Source organism: Puma concolor, chromosome E1, assembly GCF_028749965.1.
Source record: "Puma concolor isolate L17-30 chromosome E1, mPumCon1.1.hap2, whole genome shotgun sequence".
NCBI lineage: Eukaryota > Metazoa > Chordata > Mammalia > Carnivora > Felidae > Puma > Puma concolor.
The window spans coordinates 8182736-8203889 of NC_141680.1; the positions used below are offsets into that span (position 1 = coordinate 8182736).

General features: G+C 47.4%; 1 protein-coding gene across 1 annotated transcript in view; it reads left to right on the top strand.

Annotated features, from left to right (window-relative positions):
- The window catches only part of COX10 (cytochrome c oxidase assembly factor heme A:farnesyltransferase COX10), a 140556-nt gene that overhangs the window by 13047 nt on the left and 106355 nt on the right, over positions 1 to 21154 (top strand). The window lies entirely within an intron of this gene.

Below are 21154 nucleotides of genomic sequence, written 5' to 3' on the forward strand. Positions count from 1 at the left end.
TTTTTTTAATGCTTAGATATTTTTTTCTGCCCTGTGGTTATAAAAGCATTCACTCATGTTTTTTACTTTACGTTTTACTTTACCCAGTACTTTACTTTTCTATTTTTACCATATTCTCTAAGGTTTGGGGACCATGTCGAATTTAGTTCCATATAAGGAGTAAGATTGTTTATGAGAACTGTGGTAGTGATATCACTGAGCAAGAGTTGCCTGTTTTTGTAAATAAAGTTTTATTGGAACACAGCCACACCCATTTGTTCTATGCTGACATCATGCTGTGTTGGCAGAGCTATGTATTTGTGATAGAAAACTTATGACCTGGAAAACCTGAAACTTTTCCTATCAGGCCCTTTAGAGAAAAAACCTTGCTGACCACGGCTATTGAGCACAGGCCAGTGAGAGGCAAGAATGATGGCCAACAGTGGCGCCTGGGTGACTCAAGTCGGTTAAGTGTCCGACTTCGGCTCAGGTCATGATCTCGCGGTTCCTGAGATCAACCCCCACATTGGGCTCTGCACTGGCAATGTGGAGCCTGCTTGGGATTCTCTCTCTCTCTCTCTCTCTCTCTCTCTCTCTCTTTCTCTCTCTCAAAATAAATAAATACACTTAAAAAAAAAAAAGAATGGTGGCCAACAAATCAGTGGCAGGCAACTGAGACGTGATTTGGGCTGAACTAAGGCTGTGGTTCGGCAGAGGGAGAGAGAGAGAGAGAGAGAGAGGGACTGAAGAAACAGAATGAACAGAACCTTATGTAGAGGTGGGGGAGTGCTGTGGAGACCTAAAATAAAAGTTTAAGACGCAGAGCCGCGAAGAGTTTGGTTGCCTCAAAGCAAACATTCTGCAGCTTTCTGGGCCCTGTGCTCTGTATTTTCCTTCACCCAACTCTGTTCTCTCAGAGAGAGCACAGTGCACTGACCTCTGGGCCAGAGTCCCTGCATCCGAATCTTGGCTCTTACTAGTTGAGCGACATTGAGCAAGATCCATTTAAAAAACAAAACAAAACCAAAACTACAACACCCCGTGCCTCAATTTACCGATCTGTAAACTAGAGATAACGATACCTACTTCAGAGCGTTGCCGTGAGTATTAAATGAGACAAAATTTGTAAACTACATAGAAGAGCTCTACCTTTTTCTCAAGTAAAAGGTAAATTTGTTACCTGGGCATTTGAGTGTGAGTTTGCCATCCCTGCTCTCGAAAAGCTGCCCCCTTTCTGGGAGGGATACACGGTGATATGGAGCGGAGAGTGTGAATCCTGAAGGAAGAGACAGGTTGGAGGGGGAAGAGGGTGAGTTCAGGTTTACAGTCGTGGATTTTGAGTCTCCACTGGCATGTCCTCAGTGGACAGGTGGCTGTGGAGGACGGGAGCCCGGTTAGGACGCGGGGCTGCAAGACTGAAGGGTCCACAGCATGGAGTGGCCACGAAACCGCGGCAGTGAGGACAGTGGTTGGTGGGCAGCGCGTCCTGACCAGAGAAGAAAGCCAAGGACGTTTGGGGTGCATCCCCTTTTAAGGATTGGGTAGAGTGTGTTAACGGAGCCTGCAAGGAACTAAACAATCAGAGGAAGGGAAACAGGAAAGGGCTTAGTGACAGAAGCCAAGAGAAGACACGGCTCATAGAGGAAGCGACAAACGCTTTTTTTTTTTTTTAAAGTAGGCTCCACTCCCAACGTGGGGCTTGAACTCGCAACCCTGAGATCAAGAGGTGTGTGCTGTCCCAACTGAGCCAGCCAGGCGCCCCAAGAAAGAGATCAACACTTTTCAATGTTTATTTTTGAGAGAGAGAGAGAGGGAGAGCATGCGCACAAGGGTAGGGGCAGAGCGGGGGCGGGGGGGGGGGGGTACAGAGGATCTGAAGCAGGTTCTGCACTGACAGCAGAGACCCTGACGAGGGGCTCAAACTCACCAACCATGAGATCATGACCTGAACTGAAAGTCGGACATTCAAGTGACTGAGTCACCCAAGCGCCCCGACATCAACACTTTTAAATGCTAGAGGTCTGCTAAGATGGCTGGCTAAAAAGAGCTGTCTTACTTGGCCATCAGGAAGTCTGTGTTGACTGACTGCTAACTCAGGAAATCATTACTAGCATTTCCTCTTAGAGCCTTAAATGAGGTACTTGAAATGATTAATTTAAAACAATTCCTTAAAGTATATTTTCATAGTGCTCACTTCTTTAGGAACGGATGGGAAAGCATGATGATTGGTTTAGGGTCAGTCTTTTGGGTGGGAGGCCACACCTTCTTTCCTTCATCCTGGCTCTCCCTGTGCGCCCTTCCTTTTGCGTACCTCACAGCGTCGCATATCTGAATAGGCATTCCAGATGTAGGGTTTGCTATTTAAAACCCAGTGACCGAAATCTAAAGCAATGACTGAATTACTCATTCAGTAGTACCTAGTGCGTTATATAGCGTGCGTTGACTCATCGGTTCCCACGTGTCAGCGTGTCAGCGTGCTAACGAGCATACACGGCCCACGTGTTCAGACGACACTTCCTGGCCGCGTTCCCCGGGGATTCAGATCCTGCAGGCCTGGGACAGGACCCAGAGATCTGCATTTTTGACAAGCATGCCAGATGATCCAAAGCAGGTGGTCCCGGACCACCCTTCGAGCAAGTGAAGTAGGTGTTGTGCAGGAAGAGTGGCGATCCCAGAGCCAGCGGTCTGGCTGGATGTGGGGAGCACTCACGTCGTGAGAGCCAGAGCGGCCCTGGCGACCGCTGGCAGCAGGAAAAGCCAGCTGGGGCAGGATCTGGACCACACAAGAGACGGATGCAAAAGCAAGATGCACCGAGGAGAAAGGGGGCAGCAGCGTCCCCTGGAACCACAGATGGCGGAGTCCCAGGGCAGTAAATTTCCCCTCGTATCATGTTATGTATTCCATGCCCCAGGTTTCTGGGCGAGCTCATTGAATTAAAGTCATTTCCTTCTGCTTATTCCATTTAAAGAGGCGGCACCCTTTGGGTGACCCCTACCCTCTTCTTTGACCTTTCACCTCCCCATTTAGTTTATTACTTGAATTCACACATGTCTTAGAGTCAGCAGGATTTTTTTTTTTTTTTCTTTAAGAAACTCCCTGGTATCTATCAATTGATTTATTTCGGACTCTTAACATCTTGGGCCATTCATTTATAGCTAATGATAGCTGAGACAGAAATATCTGAAAGTCAGCGATCACCGTTATAGAACTAGTCTTTCTTTGCCTCTCTTTGTTTATAGCTGTAATATACCAAGGATAATTAACTATAGAATAAGTGAAGGGCCACGTAGTGATCATACTTCTATTTCGTTTGTAGGACAGTAGGATCCCTTGACCCTTATGCCAGGATCTGAGCCAAATGTTTGCTGGTAAATGGTGCACCATTTAAAGGTTTTCGTTTTTTTTTTTTTTTTTTTTTTAGTTTTTTATTTACTTATTTTTTGTATGAAAGGAAGTAAGACTGAATTTATAAAGAAGTAATAATATGTCTCCCTTGAGTTCCTCTTGCCAGCTGAGCGATTTACAATATGTTTTTGGAGTTTGTTGCAAGGACCACACTGGGTTGAAGAGATTTTATTTGGGTTAGGATCACAAGAGGCTTTGGTGACTCAGCTGAGTTTATACTTAATATAGGTCAATAAAAAGCCAGGCTTCCCCCCCCCCCCCCCCCCCCGAATAACATCTGTGCTGAAAAGCTACAACCTACTTTCTGAGACCAGAACACGAAAATAGATCTAACACCTATTGTTAGAACCAATAGGTGATCCTGTCGACGGGACTGATACAAACTACAGTCTATCAATGTGTGGATTTTTCCCCCCTGGAGTCTAGAATGCCTCTTATTAAAAGAAAAGCAACAAGAATGGAGGATGCAATTTCATTTTACGTTGCTTGTGTCGTTTTTAAAAGTCAACTTACTGCAGTCTTCAGCTCTGTGTAAGCAGCCTTTCCCATTTGCCTAAAAATATTGATTGACTAGGATTATATTCCTGAATTTTCATTTATATCTTCACGTAATCACCTTAATAATTATATGCTTAGTAACTAACTTTTATTTTTTATTTTATTTTTAAAATTTATTTTTTTTTTTTTAATTTTTTTTTTCAACGTTTTTTATTTATTTTTGGGACAGAGAGAGACAGAGCATGAACGGGGGAGGGGCAGAGAGACAGGGAGACACAGAATCGGAAACAGGCTCCAGGCTCTGAGCCATCAGCCCAGAGCCCGACGCGGGGCTCGAACTCCCGGACCGCGAGATCGTGACCTGGCTGAAATCGGACGCTTAACCGACTGCGCCACCCAGGCGCCCCTAAATTTATTATTTTTAAAAATTTTTTAAAAATGTTTGCTCATTTTTGAGAGAGAGGATGAGAGGGAACATGAGTGGGAGAGGGGTGGCGGAGGGAGGGGACAGAGGATCGAAAGCCGGCTCTGCCCTGGCAGCAGCAAGCCCAGTGTGGGGCTTGAACTCACAAACTGCGAGACCATGATTGGAGCTGAAGTCGGGTGTTCAACAAGCTCAGCCACCCAGGCGCCCCTTATTTTCCTTCTTTTAAAGTTTATTTATTTATTTCGAGAGAGAGGGTGTCGGGAGGGGCAGAGAGGGAGGGAGAGAAAGAATCCCAAACAGGCTCCCACTGTCAGCACAGAGCCCTGTGTGGGGCTTGAACCCACGAACCATGAGATCATGACCTGAGCGGAAATCAAGAGTCAGATGCCTAACGAACGGAGCCACCCCAGTGCCCCCAAAATATGCTTTTTCAACTAAACTCGACCTATTTGATGGGTGAAGAATGGCTCTGGAGGTTTTTGTTTTTTTAATGTTTATTATTTATGAGAGAGAGACAGACAGAGACAGAACTTGAGCGAGGGGAGGGGCAGAGAGAGGGAGACACAAAATCCGAAGCAGGCTCCAGACTCCGAGCTGTTAGCACAGAGCCCAACTGCGGGGATCGAACCCATGAAACGTGAGATCGTGACCTGAGCCGAAGTTGGATGCTTAACCGACTGAGCCACCCAGGCGCTCCTGGAGTTTTTAAATTTGTATTTAATGGTTGCTGTGGCCTGAGGAGATGCAGAGGGAACAAGCTACCAGCAAGGGAACATTTTCCCTGAAAGTCGTTTCCACTGTGTTTTTGAAATCACAGCGCTGGTATCTTGCTTCCCAAGTCTGGTTTTTAGTGGCAGTCTGCCCTTTCCCTCAACCGTCCCCAGCCTTTTTTTGGGTGCTTGCTGCCTGCCGGGCTGAAGAGTACCCCCTGTGCCAGGACATAGTGTTAGGGGGTGTCATGCTACATCAGACCGATGCTCTGAAACGTTTGTGCCTTGTCTCAGAAGTATGTCGCGGCAAGGCCCTGCTTCCTTTTTGGTGTCAAGACCACTTTTCTTGCCTCAAATGGTCCTGCTGGGATGGGGAAGGGACTTTTCATGGAATGGGCCCATCCTGCCCATGGTCCACCCCTGCCTCTGCCCCTTGCTCTCTACCTCTCCACGTTAGGAAGACATAATGGGTACCATCAGATGGCCTTCCCTTCACATCTTTCTCTGTTCCCTTATTAGTTGGTACTTAGGTACCCAGTTTTTTTTACCAACCAAACAATAAAGCAACTGTCTTCAACTTAGTTTCACCTGCACCATATTTGACAAACATTTCTTGAGGGTTTTGGTATATCCTCTCTACCTGATTTATTGCCGATGCAGGTCTTTCTCTGGTTTTTATTTTTATGCCTTCATTTCCGTTGGTTTCTGGTAAGGGTGGGCCATGAGGATGCCTTCGCCTATGTTCTAAGTTAGATGACAAACAGATGTATCTAGGCTCTTCTGTTTTCAGATGATTTAATTGCTTTAAATCAGTTCAATGTTGATGAAATTGATTGCAAGTATAAGATGCTACCATGGTTGATGCCAGAGGAACGTGAAGACACATTTCGTGAGGCTAATAACCATTTGCAAAAACTACCGGCAAGTTTGAAGAGGAGAGAGAGGAAGAAGTAAACGAAGTTGCGGACGGGCTCAGCTGCACGCAACCGAAGACTTGAAGAACGGTGACTCAAATAAAGGGTTTATTTTCTCTGGTTTCGAGGCGTCTGGAATGATGAAGTCCAGAGCTTGTGCTATGGGAAGTTGTCAACATACCTGGCTCCTCCCCTCGGCTGCCATTTTTCACCTGTGGCTTTTGTTCTCAGGAGTGCAAGGTGACTGCCACTCCTCCGGGGCCACAATGAGAAGGGGGACATCGTAGGAAGGCAGAAACCTTACGAGACTCTGCCTTTATATCTGGGAAGGAAAGCTCTGGACTTGGGGCTTCTCCTTGCGTCTCGCTGGCCAGGACTGTACAACTTGGCTACCTCCGGCTGCAAGGGAGCTTGTGAAGCGTGGCCTCCTCCTTCTGTCTGTCCAGCCCAGTCAGCTGTCGGTAGCCACCTCCACCGTGTCCTCAGAGTGCCCCCCAGGCTGCCTCATTATGCGATGCATCCTCTTCTAGGAGGAGGACGTCAGGCCACCCGTCTCTCCGCTGTCTGCTTTTCCGAAGAAGACAGAACACCACCACTGAGTCCTCCCTGGGACTACGCCACACGGGTGCACCTCGAATGTAGTGTGTTTAGGTGAAGGCTGGTTCACCAGCTGGACATTCCCTTTTCCTGTTGTGGGTGTGGCTGTTTGCTGATATGCCCAGCACTTTTTCCCCGTCATCTTCTGTTTTTAAAATTTATTTACTTAAATTCATATTGGTTTCAGGAGTAGAACCCAGTGATTCATCCCTTACATATGATACTCAGTGCTCCTCCCAACAAGTGCCCTCCTTCCTACTCATCACCCTTTTAGCCTTTCCCCTGCCCCCCCTCCAGCAACCCTCACTTCTCTGTATTTAAGCGTCTCTTATGGTTTATTTCCCTCTCTCTTTTTTTCTTATGTTTTCTTCCCTTCCCCTATGTTCATCTGTTTTGTATCTTAAATTCCACACGTGAGTGAAGTCATATGATATCTGTTTTTCTCTGGCTGACTTACTTCGCTTAGCATAATACCCTCCAGTTCCGTCCACGTTGCTGCAAATGCAAGATTTCATTCTTTTTCATTGCTGAGCAATATTCCATTCTATATACCCATATATATAGACTATAATATGTATATATATGCATACCACATCTTCTTTATCCATTCATCCATTGATGGACATTTGGGCTCTTTCCATACTTTGGCTATTGTCGATAGCACTGCTATAAACATTGGGGTGCATGTGCCCCTTCAAATCAGCGTTTTTCTGTCCCTTGGATAAATACCTAGCAGTGCAATTGCTGGATCGTAGGGTGGTTCTATTTTTAACTTTTTGAGGAACCTTCATACTGTTTTCCAGAGTGGCTGCACCAGTTTTCAATCCCACCAATAGTCCAGAAGGGTTCCTCTTTCTCCGCATCCTCGCCAAGATCTGTTGTTTCCTGAGTTGTTAATTTTAGCCACTTTCAGCATTCTTCACGGAGCTAGAACAAACAGTCCTAAAATTTGTATAGAACCAGAGAAGACCCCCAAATAGCCAAAGGAACGTTGATAAAGAAAACCAATACTGGAGGCATCACAATCCCAGGCTTCAAGCTGTACTACAAAGCTGTAACCATCAAGGCAATCTGTAGGAAGGGAATCTGTATCTTTTTTTTTTTTTTTTTTTTTTTATAACGTTTATTTATTTTTGAGACAGAGACAGAGCATGAACAGGGGAGGAGCAGAGAGAGAAGGAGACACAGAATCGGAAGCAGGCTCCAGGCTCTGGGCCATCAGCCCAGAGCCCGACGTGGGGCTCGAACTCAAGGACTGTGAGATAGTGACCTGAGCTGAAGTCGGACGCTTAACCGACTGAGCCACCCAGGCGCCCCGGGAATCTGTATCTTAATAGCCCATCTGGTTATTGATAGTCCCCAGATCCCACTTTGAGAAACTCTTCCTCTCTGGAGAACCCATTCAGTGCCCTCTCCCCTACCCCTGATGCTGGCTATCAGCAAACTACCTGGCTTCCCATTTCTAACAGAAACGAAGGTTTTGTTCTCATCAGGAGACTTCCCGCTACCCCGGTTCATCTGAATTCGCTCCTGTCACTGCCTTTTCTCCCCTGTCCTCCTTTCCTTTCCCCCGCAACCTCTGGTCACTGGACAGCTCCATCAGTGTGATACCTGGGAGTCCTGTTGGTCCTGCAAGTCCACACAGATCTCCCTCCGCCCGGGAGGGTGTGTCCTCTGAATCTCTAGGGAGGAACCAAGCCCTTGCTTCTCATCCCTGCAGGTCAGACTTGCCCAGGGGCCTGGTTATCACTTTGGGCTCTTACCAAGGGCTTGGTTTCTAGTTCAAAGCAAAGTATTCTAGCATCTTATTTATTGAGATTAAGGCATGAAACACGAAAGCAAGTTTTAAAAGAATGCTCCAGGGTTACCTCTTTCAGTACTAAAAAAGTGTTTGCCCCAGAGCTTTATTTTGTGGATCCCAAGAAGGGAGGGGGAGTGAATTTGGGAGGCAAAGAAGGAAAAGAGCAATGCTAACATATCAAGAGTAAGAGAGTACAGGGTGCATTTTTATCTGTATTTACCCTTTGCGATTTTTTTGGCCCTTAGGTGGGGGAGTGGGTGTTTATCTAGAACATTCTCTCACCCTGTGCTTGTTCTTCTGCTTCCAACGCTTCCAACCTCACCCTCTTCCCTGTTCACCAGGTTAACTCCTTCCTCCTTACCCTTCTGCCTTCAGCTTTGACATCAGCCTGGGAAGCCTTCTAGCTTAGGACCCGCCCCCCCCTCCTTGTTCTTCACAGCGTCCTTGACTTCACCCCCCTCGGAAGCACTAACCAGGACACTGTTGTGATGCCTGTTGTGGGGGAAAGAAAGTACAATGGACCCTGTTGCCATCATCCACAGGATTTGGAACAGTTTAGCCTATTAATTACAAACAGTCGATGATTCTCCCGTACTGTAGTAGTTGAATGCTTCGTGGTGACTGAAAAGGATTGTACCTGAAGCAGAGGACTTCAGGCCCCTGTGCCTTGTGGTTCCTTTGTGCTTTTTTACAGTGTCGCTTTCACCTTTGCCAAGCTGTGCTGAAGTTTTCAATCTGCTGCCGTATTTTGTACTCCGTGTAACTGGGAATGGAGGGTAGCCCCACTGCGTTAACCCAGGAAGTTCATCGAGTTTGTGAAAGCTGTACCCCTTCCAACTCCCGGAGGCCCTTGAGGACTCAGCTGTGCTTTAATCTAGCCCCCAGCTAAGAGACCTCTTTTTATTTCTTTCAGATAAGTAGTGAACATAAAGATTATCAATGAATCATCTCTTAGAGTTGGCAAATGGTGATTGATTGTCAGTTTCACTTAAAGGGACAGCAGCATTCAGTAAGAGAATGCTTCCATTTCTTGGCCATCTTAAAAGTATTTCTAAAAGATTCTTTGTGCTAGAAAGTTGTCTCGAACGCTCTAGAATAATGACACAGCCAGCATTAGTGCATAACTGTCTAATCACTAGGAGTAAATGAAAATTTTCAGTGCAAGAGAAAATCATGATGCATTTATATACGTATGCATTTAGGTCCAGATGCAAAGAACACATGAGCAGGCCCATTTTATTGACCTGCTACATATGTGTGGCAAAAAATACTCAAATGTAGATAAATACTAAATACTGTCAAAATCAGAATTATACCTTAGATGGACATGTAATCTTAATTCTTTATTTAAAAAATTTTTTTTAATGTTTATTCATTTTTGAGAGAACAGAGCGTGAGTGGGGGAGGGGCAGAGAGAGGAGACAGAATCCAGAGCAGGGTCCAGGCTCTGAGCTGTCTGCACAGAGCCTGATGCGGGGCTTGAACTCCCGGACCGCGAGATCATGACCTGAGCCGAAGTCGGAAGCTCAACCAACTGAACCACCCAGGCGCCCCTTAATTCTTTATTTTAAATGTTTATCATAAAATGCTGTCTGGATAGCAACACTTAACAATTTTGAGATGAAACTGAGAAAAAGCTTCATTATTTTAGTGAAAACCGCTTAGCTGACAATCCCTTCTTGCCAACTCATTGTGCAGAAGACAGATTGCCACCTCTTTTTTTTTTTTTTAAATGTTTGTTTATCTTTGAGAAGGAGACAGAGCGCAAGTTGGGGGAGGGGCACAGAGAGAGGGAGGCACAGAATCCGAAGCAGGCTCTAGGCTCTGAGCTGTCAGCATAGAGCTGGACGCAGGGCTCGAACTCACAAACCGTGAGATCATGACCTGAGCTCAAGTCGGACACTTAACTGACTAAGCACAGATTTCCACTTCTTAAAAGTTTAATGCACATTAGTTTTATGGAAAAGGTTTTTAGTTAATTACGGAGGTTGTAAAGTGTTGTTTATTAAGTATATTGAGAAGAAATATTTCTTTATTGGAAGGGGAAAAAACACGAGAAATAGGGTGCTTGCAAAGTGGAAAAGCTTAGGTGGTTCAAGGAAAAACTAATTGAAAGAATAATCCTAGGATCTCATTCAAATGTGTTGCATTATTAACTTAGATATAAACAGGTTTTATTTGGTTTTTGAAGCAGACTTGATAGATAATTTCATTTCCCTTTTCTGAATGCTAACTGTAAATGCAGACCAAATGCTTCCTGGTGAATTGCCCCCAGGGACCATACTTAAATGTTTCATTTTGGTAACAGTGGTGCTCCATCAGTTTGAAGTATGAGTTTTAATTTGGTCCTAGGGTTTTATTTATTTATTTTTTTGACCAGCTTTGGTCATTAAGTATATGAAAAAAAAGAAAAGAGGAAAACAGGAAGGCCCCGAAAGTTCTTCATTTTGCAGCTGTGTTATTAAAAATCCCTATAAAAAGCCTTATCGTTTAACCAGAAGTGGTTATGGTTTGTAATCAGGTACCCCTGATTGATATCCTTTAATGTGGCTGAGGAAAAAAGTACCCTGTCACTCATCAGGTGACTTTTGCTCCGAAGTGAAGTGAACAGTGATCACCAGAATTACCACCTTCTTTGATATGCGCGTTATGTAAGGTAAGTAAGATGACTAGGTCAGGACATTCACAGAGTTCACAGACCCGCTGCAGAGCCTTGAAGCCTAAAAAGCTCACTTTCCTTAGAAACTGAGCTATTTGAAGCTTAAGCTGTTAATAGAAATGAAGAGAGAGGAGGAAATCTTTAAGTACAGCTATTAAGCAAAAACGACATGCTCATTTTAGAATCAGAAAAGACTTAATTCCTGCCTCTTAATTAAGTTCTGCCGTTTTGAACTTTGAGATCAGGTAACAAAACTGATTCCATTGTTTGGACACACACGTAAGCAAAACCACAGACAGATTCATTAACTGCCTATTCCCTATACACTTAGTACACACGAGAGCTTTAAGGAGACTACGTCTCAGGTTTGTAGGACTCAGATTACAGTATTGCGCTCTATCCGCTATCAGGGGTCATGAGATATAATAGATCACAAGGATAATTTGAAATCTGTAGAGAATCTCAAACTCTCGTTTAGCCAGGGGTTTTAATCTTTTGACCAAATCTTTTGCCAGAGTTAATAATTACTCAAGTTGATTTATTGGAATTTTGTTTTTCACTTATTTCTTTAGGAGCTCATGCTAAAACAAAAAGCGGGGGGAGTATTAAAAGAGATAAAATCAGGGGGCGCCTGGGTGGCGCAGTCGGTTAAGCGTCCGACTTCAGCCAGGTCACGATCTCGCGGTCCGCGAGTTCGAGCCCCGCGTCGGGCTCTGGGCTGATGGCTCAGAGCCTGGAGCCTGTTTCCGATTCTGTGTCTCCCTCTCTCTCTGCCCCTCCCCCGTTCATGCTCTGTCTCTCTCTGTCCCAAAAATAAATAAATGTTGAAAAAAAAAAATTTTAAAAAAAAAAAAAAAAAAAAAGAAAAAAAAAAAGAGATAAAATCAGGATGTAGGTGACAGTTTTTCTGATACAATCTTTCTAGTTTTTTTTTATTTTTTTATTTTTTTTAATTTTTTTTAATGTTTATTTATTTTTGAGACAGAGAGAGACAGAGGATGAATGGGGGAGGGGCAGAGACAGAGGGAGACACAGAATCCGAAGCAGGCTCCAGGCTCTGAGCCATCAGCCCAGAGCCTGACGCGGGGCTCGAACTCACGAACCGTGAGATCGTGACCTGAGCTGAAGTCGGACGCTCAACCGACTGAGCCAACCAGGCGCCACTCTAGTTTTTTTTTAAAGCTTTTTTTTTTTTTTTTTTAAACATTTATTTATTGTCAAGAGGCAGAGAGAGAGGGAGACACAGAATCCGAAGCGGGCTCCAGGCTCCTAGCTGTCAGTACAGAGTCTGATGCGGGGCTCGAACCCACAAGCCGTGAGATCGTGACCTGAGCCGAAGTCCGACGCTCAACCAACTGAGCCACCCAGACGCCCCTCTTTGTAGTTATTTTTAACTGACGATCTCAGAAAGGAAGTCCAAGTGCCTGTGTTGTGCTTATGCTCAGAGACCGATAGTTCTCAAAGTATTGAGCCTTTAAAAAAAAAATAATTCTCGATAAACTGCTTCTCCAAGAAAAGCTCTTGCGTACGGGCGAGGGCGAAGGCCTTACGTGGTTCAACGCTGCACTGGAAAGTACGCTGTGAGATCAGAGCTGGACACCGTGGCCAGACTCCCACTCCGAGTCTGACAGAACCTCAGTTTATGGTGACAGAGCAAGCGCCCCGTGTCACGTAAGCAGGGAGGCTCCTCCCCACCTTCCAGACTGGGCTCCCTCCCCTGTGACTCATCACAGTGCCCTTAAAACCTGTAGTGGAAGAAACAGCATCGTGGCGTGTAGGCAGGCATACAGTGTTGTCTGAGCTTTCCCGGGCTGGTTTGTGATTCTGTAATCAGTTAGGCGGATGTGGGGGGAGAGGGGGTGTGAGTGCGTGCACGCGTGTCCCTTCGTTTGGTTGAATTTTCTCCTTCTGGAAAGCAGTCTTTGTCGTACTTGTCAAAGAATACCCCGTAAAGCAGAGAGCCGACTATTGTGCAAAAACCGTATGACTGTCTTGATCAGACCCTTCATTGAGCTCACTCCCACTGATGTGTATCTCCGTATATAAAACCAGACGTAAATACCTACCATGCTTGCCTTGCTGTTTTTAAAAAAAAGTTTTTTAATGTTTATTTATTTCTGAGACCGAGAAAGACAGAGCATGAGTGGGGGAGGGGCAGAGAGAGAGGGAGACACAGAATCCGAAGCAGGCTCCAGGCTCTGAGCTGTCAGCACAGAGCGCGACGCGGGGCTCGAACTCACGAACCGTGAGATCACGACCTGAGCCGAAGTCGGCCGCTTAACCGACTGAGTCACCCAGGCGCCCCCTGCCTTGCTGTTTTTTTAGAGTAGGGTCTATGCAGTTTGTTAGTCATGTATTTTAAGTGCATATACAGTAAAAAAGTTTTAAGTGCAGATACATGTATTTATGTGCACGTACATACATTTATAATAGTATTTATGCTATTGCACATAAATGTCATATAGAACAGAAAAATGTATAGCTATTTGTAAATAAAACTCATGTACTCTTATACCATCGCACTGTATTAATTTTAAGATATGCGAAATGTGTGTTTTAAAATAAGTAAAGTCAGAGGTGCCTGGGTGGCTCAGTCGGTTAAGCATCCGACTTCAGCTCAGGTCATGATTTTGCAGTTCGCAAGTTTGAGCCCCTCATCAGGCTCTGTGCAGACAGCTAGGAGCCTGGAGCCTGCTTCAGATTCTGTGTCTCCCTCTTTCTCTGCCCCTCCCCCACTCATGCTCTGTCTTTCTCTCTCTCTCTCTCAGAAGTAAAAATAAACATTAAAAAATAATAAAGTAAAATAAGTCAAATACAAGTGAAAGTTCTCATGCACTCTTCCCATATCCCGGAGTTCTCCACACCCTACTTTTTTTTGAAGGTTAGTGCTTCTGAGATTTAAGTACGAGTCAAAGCACTCTGACACTGTAAAGTGCTCCACAAATGTAAGTTTTGTGTTTCTGTCATTGTCATCTTTTACCCACATTTATGGAGGGACTGCTCTCCAGTCTCAAGAGTGAGGCAGTGGTACCTTGGGTTACAACCCTCGAGGCACAAGGAGCTTGTAAGGCAGTGTTGTATCCTTTCTCGAAGTTCCTAAGGGCACCCCTTTGAAATGTGAAGTCTAAGCTCAGTGGCCAGAGACCTGTTTCATCTAGGATTCTGGGAACCACATCTCAACAATTAGCAAGAGCACCGCTCATTAACCCCTTATTTGCCCGATGTTGTGCCACGTGCTTTTGTCATAGTGAACCTAGCGTGTCTCTTGAAGGCGTCACATGGCGTGGACAGGAGTGTGGAAGTCAAGCGCGGTTGGTCCCTAGGGACACTTCCCGTGGGGAGACCCAGACAGTGGGAGAGCTGCGCTTGACGATTGAAGGAGTGAGAGGTACTTCCCTCCCGGTCGCTTGGGAAGACAAAGTCACATCCGTAGGGAGGTGTTTCGAGGAAGCTGACTGGACCTGGTCTGAGAGAGAACCAAGTCAGCTAGAGCTCTTCCATGCAGAAGGGGTTCCCAGGGTCCCCAGATCCGGAGGTAGCATCCGTCCAAAAACGTGGTCGCGGGGTTCTCGCATCGGGGCCGAGATTACACTTGTTGGCCCTGAGTTCCCTTTGACAGTTCTGTGACTGTTCCCTTAACAGTAAGGTCTTGTTGTCCTCTGAGTTCGCTCCTTTGCTGTAACCACTTCCGTGTGTTGGGTGCTGAAGGCCTCTGCCAGTGCCTTCAAACCCCTCGTCCACCCCTCTACCGTCGCCCTCCCCCCAGGCCTCACCCCTTCCCACCCAGCGGCCTTTACGTGGTGCCCTGAGTGGGTTTTCCTCCACACCGGTCGGTCCTCCGTGTGGTCCGTGGACTGGCCTTACCTAAACGCCCCCTCATTCCAGTGCATGCTGGTCTTCTTTTACTACACAACAAGTTAGCACAACTTGGTGCTTTAAGACAGCGCGCAGTTATTTCCGGGCCCGGCCGGGCCGGATCCTCCGCTCGGGATCGCACAAGCTGAAGTCAGCGTGGGGGTCGGGGCTGTGGTTCTCACCTGGGGTCCTCTTCCAGGCTCGCTGAGTTCATTTCTCTGGCTGCCTGGGACCGAGGACCCCGTTTTCCTTGCAGCCATCCGCCGGGACTGTCCTGCTCCTCCAGGCGGCCTGCCGTTCTCTGCCACGTGGCCCTCCTGGGCCGTTCACCTCGGGGACTTCTGCTCCTTCCAGCCCCGGGGGGCCTGCGGACTTGCACCTGTTTCCGGACAAACCTGTATTACACAGTTCTCCCCAGGGAAGGCTGGCAGACGAGCCCGTATTTGTGGACTCCTGTTAACGACGGGCTGTGGAAGAAGGCGGCCCCGGCAGATCTTAGACCGGGCTTTCTGGTTTGGAAGAGACGGGGGTGGACCTGCAGCTGGGCAGAGCTGGGCCTGGTAGGCGGGACTGCTGTTCCGTAGGCACCTGCACAGGCTGCCGCTGACTCTCTCTGCACAGGATGCTTGCGCATCACCGGCCGGACGCCCACCCAGGAGGGTGGGCCAGGCTCCAGCAGGAGCGGGACTATGACTCTTCCTTGACTTCCTCCCAGAGACGTCAGGGCCCAGAGTCTAGCGCCTCTGGGCCTCTGTTGGATGGGTCATGCTTCGTTGGCAGCATTGATTTCATGTTTACATGTGAAGGGGCAGAATAGGAGATTACCAAATAAAATATAATTTCAAGTGTTATTAATGAAAGAATATATTACACCCACTTCTAATGAGATCCTGGTGTTGCAAAATGATTCCACGTAATGAATCCCAGGAAATCAATGAAAAGCTTAATTACAGTTGTGGCCGTTCTGTATGAGAATATTGCTGTGGTCAATTTTACTTGTACAGTTTATCAATCCCTTCTGCCTCTCTCTTTTCTTTAAATTAATTGCCTTGACAAAGCAGGTATAAACACTTTCTTTGTTAGGGTTTGATGTTTTGGCAGAAATGTGTTATCAAATGCAGATTTCCTCCTCTGTAACGGTAATAATAGTCCCTATCACTTTGTAACGTGCTGTACCATTTACGGTTCATACATCTTTACATCAGGCAGTCTTTCTACTTGGTAAATTGAGTCACTCTTCTGTCTCACTGAGACATAGTCCCTTGGGCAATTTTTTTGCAAACCGCCTTCCACCTCTTCTCTACTTACCCGTCAGAAATTTGATGGTCTTCCTCTGTCGTCCGTCACTCAGTCAAGCTCTGAGGCAGATGAAAAGAAAAACAGGAGACTTTCTCCTCTGAACGATCAGTTTTGCCTTCACGGAGCTACGCACCCTTTCTGGTTTTCAGCAAAGCGAATTTTCTTTCTGCAGTTTTTCTTTTGACAGTTCAGTGATTGCGGTGCCGTCTCGCCCACTGGGGTGGAAATGCTTTGTTTGTTTTTAGCTGCTGATAAAACACAATACAAAATGTTGATGTGGATGTTTAGAGATAGCTAAAGCCATACTGGTGACTCTAGAGTTTACTAATTGTGTATTGAGAAAGTTACTGTGGATTTTCTAAGCTCTTTTAACGACCATAGTTGTTTAGTCTGCTTTTGGTTAAAGGTTCAAGGCCTTAACACAGAATCAAGGATGATGTCAAATGATTGGCTCCATGGATGTAAAAAAACTTACTTAGTTCGTTTCGAGAGGGCAAGCCCTGTGGTTTCTATTCCCTCCACTCCTCCCACGGCCACCATCAAGCTTTCTTGCTGGTGGTTCAGTTGAGAAGTAGCCTGGGTGTTCCAGACTTTTCTTCCGGTCCTGGCTTGTCACCACACCCAGGTGATAGGCGAGGAGTCACCTAACCTCTCTCCAGAGCTTTTGAGTTGTGCAGAAAGCAAGGTGACACTTGGTCTCAGACACGGGACCGTCCACGAAGCTTTGTGATTGACAGTGTGACATCGGTAAAGAACGAAGAATCCTCCTCAAGGACCGGAGCTATTTTGAGTATCGTGGAAGGAGTTTCGTGTATTCTAAAGATGCCCTTCTTGGTAGTTGCCACGTGCACGCAGGTATGGCTAAATGGACCTAAATGAGAAGCTGTCCTTTCCCTGTTGCACGTGGGTGAAAGGTCCCTTCACGTGCACCTGCAACTGCTGTGCCCGAGCCTGGAGTCACCGTGGCATTTGCTTTTGGGCGTAAGTCTCCAGGCAGCCATTGTCTGTACTCACATGAGAGTCTTACGCTCTGGCTTGTAGTACGATTTGTGGGCCCGGGCAGGCTGGGCCCCCAGAGCAGAGGAGGGGAGAGGGGACAGGGCACACTCTCTGGCCTGAGCCAGGCCCTTTTTTCTCTTCTTTGCCTTCAGCTCCCGATCTGCTGCTCGTCCTTTTTTGTAACCTTTATCCCAACCTGTGTTCTCGCTCCTGGACTCACTCTGCTGTCTACTTAACACTGAGCGTCTGTGCTCTGTTCTGGAGGTTAAATCATCTCCCGGGAGATGTGGATGTAAACCCCATTTGGGGACCACGCCATTCAAGGAGGGACCTCCTTGCCAAAGGACATGTTCACTAGAGACTTCTGGTTTAGGGTGCCCATCTCTGCACACGTACGTCACCCCGTTGCACATTGCCGTGAGCCCGGGCAGAGAAATATGGAGACACCGAGAAGCCCGTGTCTGGTCTAGATACTCGGGGCTTGTCCACATGGTAAAACAACAGAGAGTTTCTATATGTTGCTGATAAAACTAGCCTGAAGGACATGCCAAGCAATTCGTGATCATTAGGAGGAATTACCAATTTCCCTGGCATTTTTTGTTGATGTCAGTGGTGGTGCCCCTGGCACTGTTTCCTGCGGCCCCTCGACGACACCTCATCCTCCTGACTCTTGTCTCCTGATGTTCTTTGTGTCTGTCCCTGCTTCCTTTCCCCCATCTGCGAAGTTCTGACTTTTTCATACACTTCTTCCCACTGCGCTTAGTGTCCATCGACGACCTCATCCATCCCCCTCGGGCTCAGCCCTGGTCTCTGGGCAAGTGACTTCAGAGCTTCGTGTTTCTCTCCTGCCTCCCAGTCTCTTTCCTTTCACATTTGTACCTTTCCACGCAGATACCCGTGGTTCTTCAACACCAGCACATTTTTCCTGAGACCAGCTAGCTTGCTCACCTTTCCCTGGATGTACTCCTTTCTGGTAATGTTCTGATCCTTCTCCAAGTCCCCCGGTGCAACACTTTACCTTGTATCCTTTTTTCTTGTTACTTTGTTTGGTCTTTCCATTTCTCACATTTATCAGGTCCTAACAATGGACCCGTCACAATATCCCTTATATCTATTTGAGTCCCGCGTTTACTACCTCATTCAGAGTGGATTGACTGTATAGCCTCTCAGGGCATCTGGGTGGCTCAGTCGGTTAAGCGTCTGACTCTTGATTTCGGCTCAGGTCGTGAGCTCACGGTTTGTGGGTTCGAGCCCCGTGTCGGGCTCCACGCTGACAGCACAATGCCTGCTTGGGATTCCCAGTCTCCCTCTCTCTGTCTGCCCCTCTCCTGCTCATGCTCGCTCGCTCTCTCTCTCTCTCTCTCTCTCAAAATAAATAAACTTAAAAAAATCAACAACAATACAGCCTCTCAAACTGTTTGTCTGAAACACTCCCTGCCTGTTGCAAATCACGGGGCCTGTTGCTTCCAGGCTGGCCTCCAGTGATGGGTCCCTGCCTTGCACGGGGCCGTCAGTGAGTCCCCTGCCAACCGAACGGCATGTAAACTCCTCACCCTGAGCTCTGCCTGCGGTGTGGCGGCCTGCACCCCTCCTCCCCTTCCTCTGGTAAACACTGCAGTGTCCCTCACAGAGTGCTAGCTGTGACCATCCTGCAGCAGTGAAGGCCGCCGTCACAGCTCCTGCCTGAGGGGGTTTCTGGAGAGGGAGGTCCTCCCTAACAAGTCATATCTGAGATGAGATCTGAAGGACACGGAAGGGGGCAGGGGACACAAAAGCACAGGGACCCCGAGGCAAGAAAGCCGGGCCTTCCTGATGGAGAGCAGTGAGTGGGCTAGAGAGAGCTACAACACACACACACACACACACACACACACACACACACACACACACACGACAGAGGAGTTTGCCTGTTAGTCCAGGTGTAGTGTCAAGGGGCTTTCTTTCTTCCTGTTTTTGTTTTTTGGTTTTTTTTAATATTTATCTTGAGAAAGAGCGTGCACGCACGCGTGCGCATGAGCAGGGGAGGGGTGGAGAGAGAGGGAAAGAGAGACTCCCAAGTAGGGTCCACACTCAGCGGCACAGCCCAGACCCACGAACCGTGAGATCAGGACCTGAGCCGGAATCAAGAGTCTCATGCTTGGGGCGCCTGGGTGGCGCAGTCGGTTAAGTGTCCGACTTCAGCCAGGTCACGATCTCGCGGTCCGTGAGTTCGAGCCCCGCGTCGGGCTCTGGGCTGATGGCTCAGAGCCTGGAGCCTGCTTCAGATTCTGTGTCTCCCTCTCTCTCTGCCCCTCCCCCGTTCATACTCTGTCTCTCTCTGTCCCAAAAATAAATAAACGTTGAAAAAAAAAAAAAAAAAAAAGAGTCTCATGCTTAACCAACTAAGCCGCCCAGGCGCCCCTGGGGACTTTCTAAGCGGGGTGATATGATCTGTTTATACTTGTAAAATCTCATTTGGGAGAGGGGAGGGGACAAGGCGGAAGCAAGGAGGCCACGTAGGGGACAGGTTCTTGCACTTGTCCACACAAGATAGTAGCTCGGACTAGATTACATGTTTCTTAACCTCAGCACTGTTGACATTTGGGGCCAGAAAATTCTTTGGTTTGGGGGCGGGGGGCTGCTCTCTGCGCCATAAGGTGTTTAGAGGCATCTCTGGCCTCCAGCCACTGGAGGACAGCGTTATCCTCCCACCTCCAGTGTGACAACCAAATATGTCTCCAGATATTACCAGATGCCCCCTGGGGGCAGAGCCACCCTGGTCATGAATCAGCGGGCTTGACGTTGGCAGTAGAGGTGGGTTTAACAGACAGTACCTCTCCGCAGCTGCGATGTAGGGCAGGGTGAGACTCAACGGTGCTCCCCAGGTGTTTGGTTCGAAATCCAGGCAGATGGTGTCCCATTACTAGAGACGCTCGACATTGGTCTCTCTTGCCCTTGTGCCTGCTCTCGGAACTACCCAACCGCCTATGATGTCTCCCACCCTCCCACTCTCCACCGTGTCCTACCTCCCCTCCCGAAGGTCCAGCTTGGATGCCGTCTTGTCGAAGTCTTCTCCCATCAGTCCACCATTGGTGATCCTTTTTCCAGTGAACTTCTGCAGCCCCGTATCAGTCCCAGTCCTAGACACTTTCTGGCCCTGCCAGCTTCTGTCAACCCCCAGGAAGGAAGGACCAGGTCCTAACGAAAGGAGCAGCCTTAGCAGATGCTTGCGTGACACGGCTTTGCGCCTCGCCCCTCCCCTCGGCTCCCCCTGGGGGCTGTAGGACTGTCACCTCCCTCTGGTACTCCTCTAGCCGGATTCTGAGCCCCAGACCATCTTCTCAGGTTGCTCTCTCATCTGCTCAGGTTGTCTGGAGCTTGTCCTGGATTTGGGACTCCTTTTATATGTGTTAGAGTTACTGACGTGTGTCTGTCACCGCCCTGCCCAGTAAAGTCCCCGACAGCAGGAACGAGACCTTACATACCTTCATCCTGTACTCGGCCTGGCACGCAGCCAGGTGCTGGTCGGGAATTAGGTATTCAGTAAGGGTTTGTTGGATGAAGAAGTGAACGTTGATTTTTTTTTTTTTTTACTCTTGAGTATAATGGACTTAAAGGAAAATTAGCATTTTTCTACTAATGAACGTATATAATGTTTTTTTTTAATTTTTATTTTTCCAACGTTTTTATTTATTTTTGGGACAGAGAGAGACAGAGCATGAACGGGGGAGGGGCAGAGAGAGAGGGAGACACAGAATCGGAAACAGGCTCCAGGCTCCGAGCCATCAGCCCAGAGCCTGACGCGGGGCTCGAACTCACAGACTGCGAGATCGTGACCTGGCTGAAGTCGGACGCTTAACCGACTGCGCCACCCAGGCGCCCCTATAATGTTTATAATCAGAAAAAAAATTTAATTTTTTTAATGAGAGAGGATTCGTCCACAGTTGGTGTCGCTGATGAAATGGATTGGTGTGTGTGGAAGAGGGCTTGTTTTTGGGCTTTAACGTAAGTCCCGAGTCTGCATCGGTGAT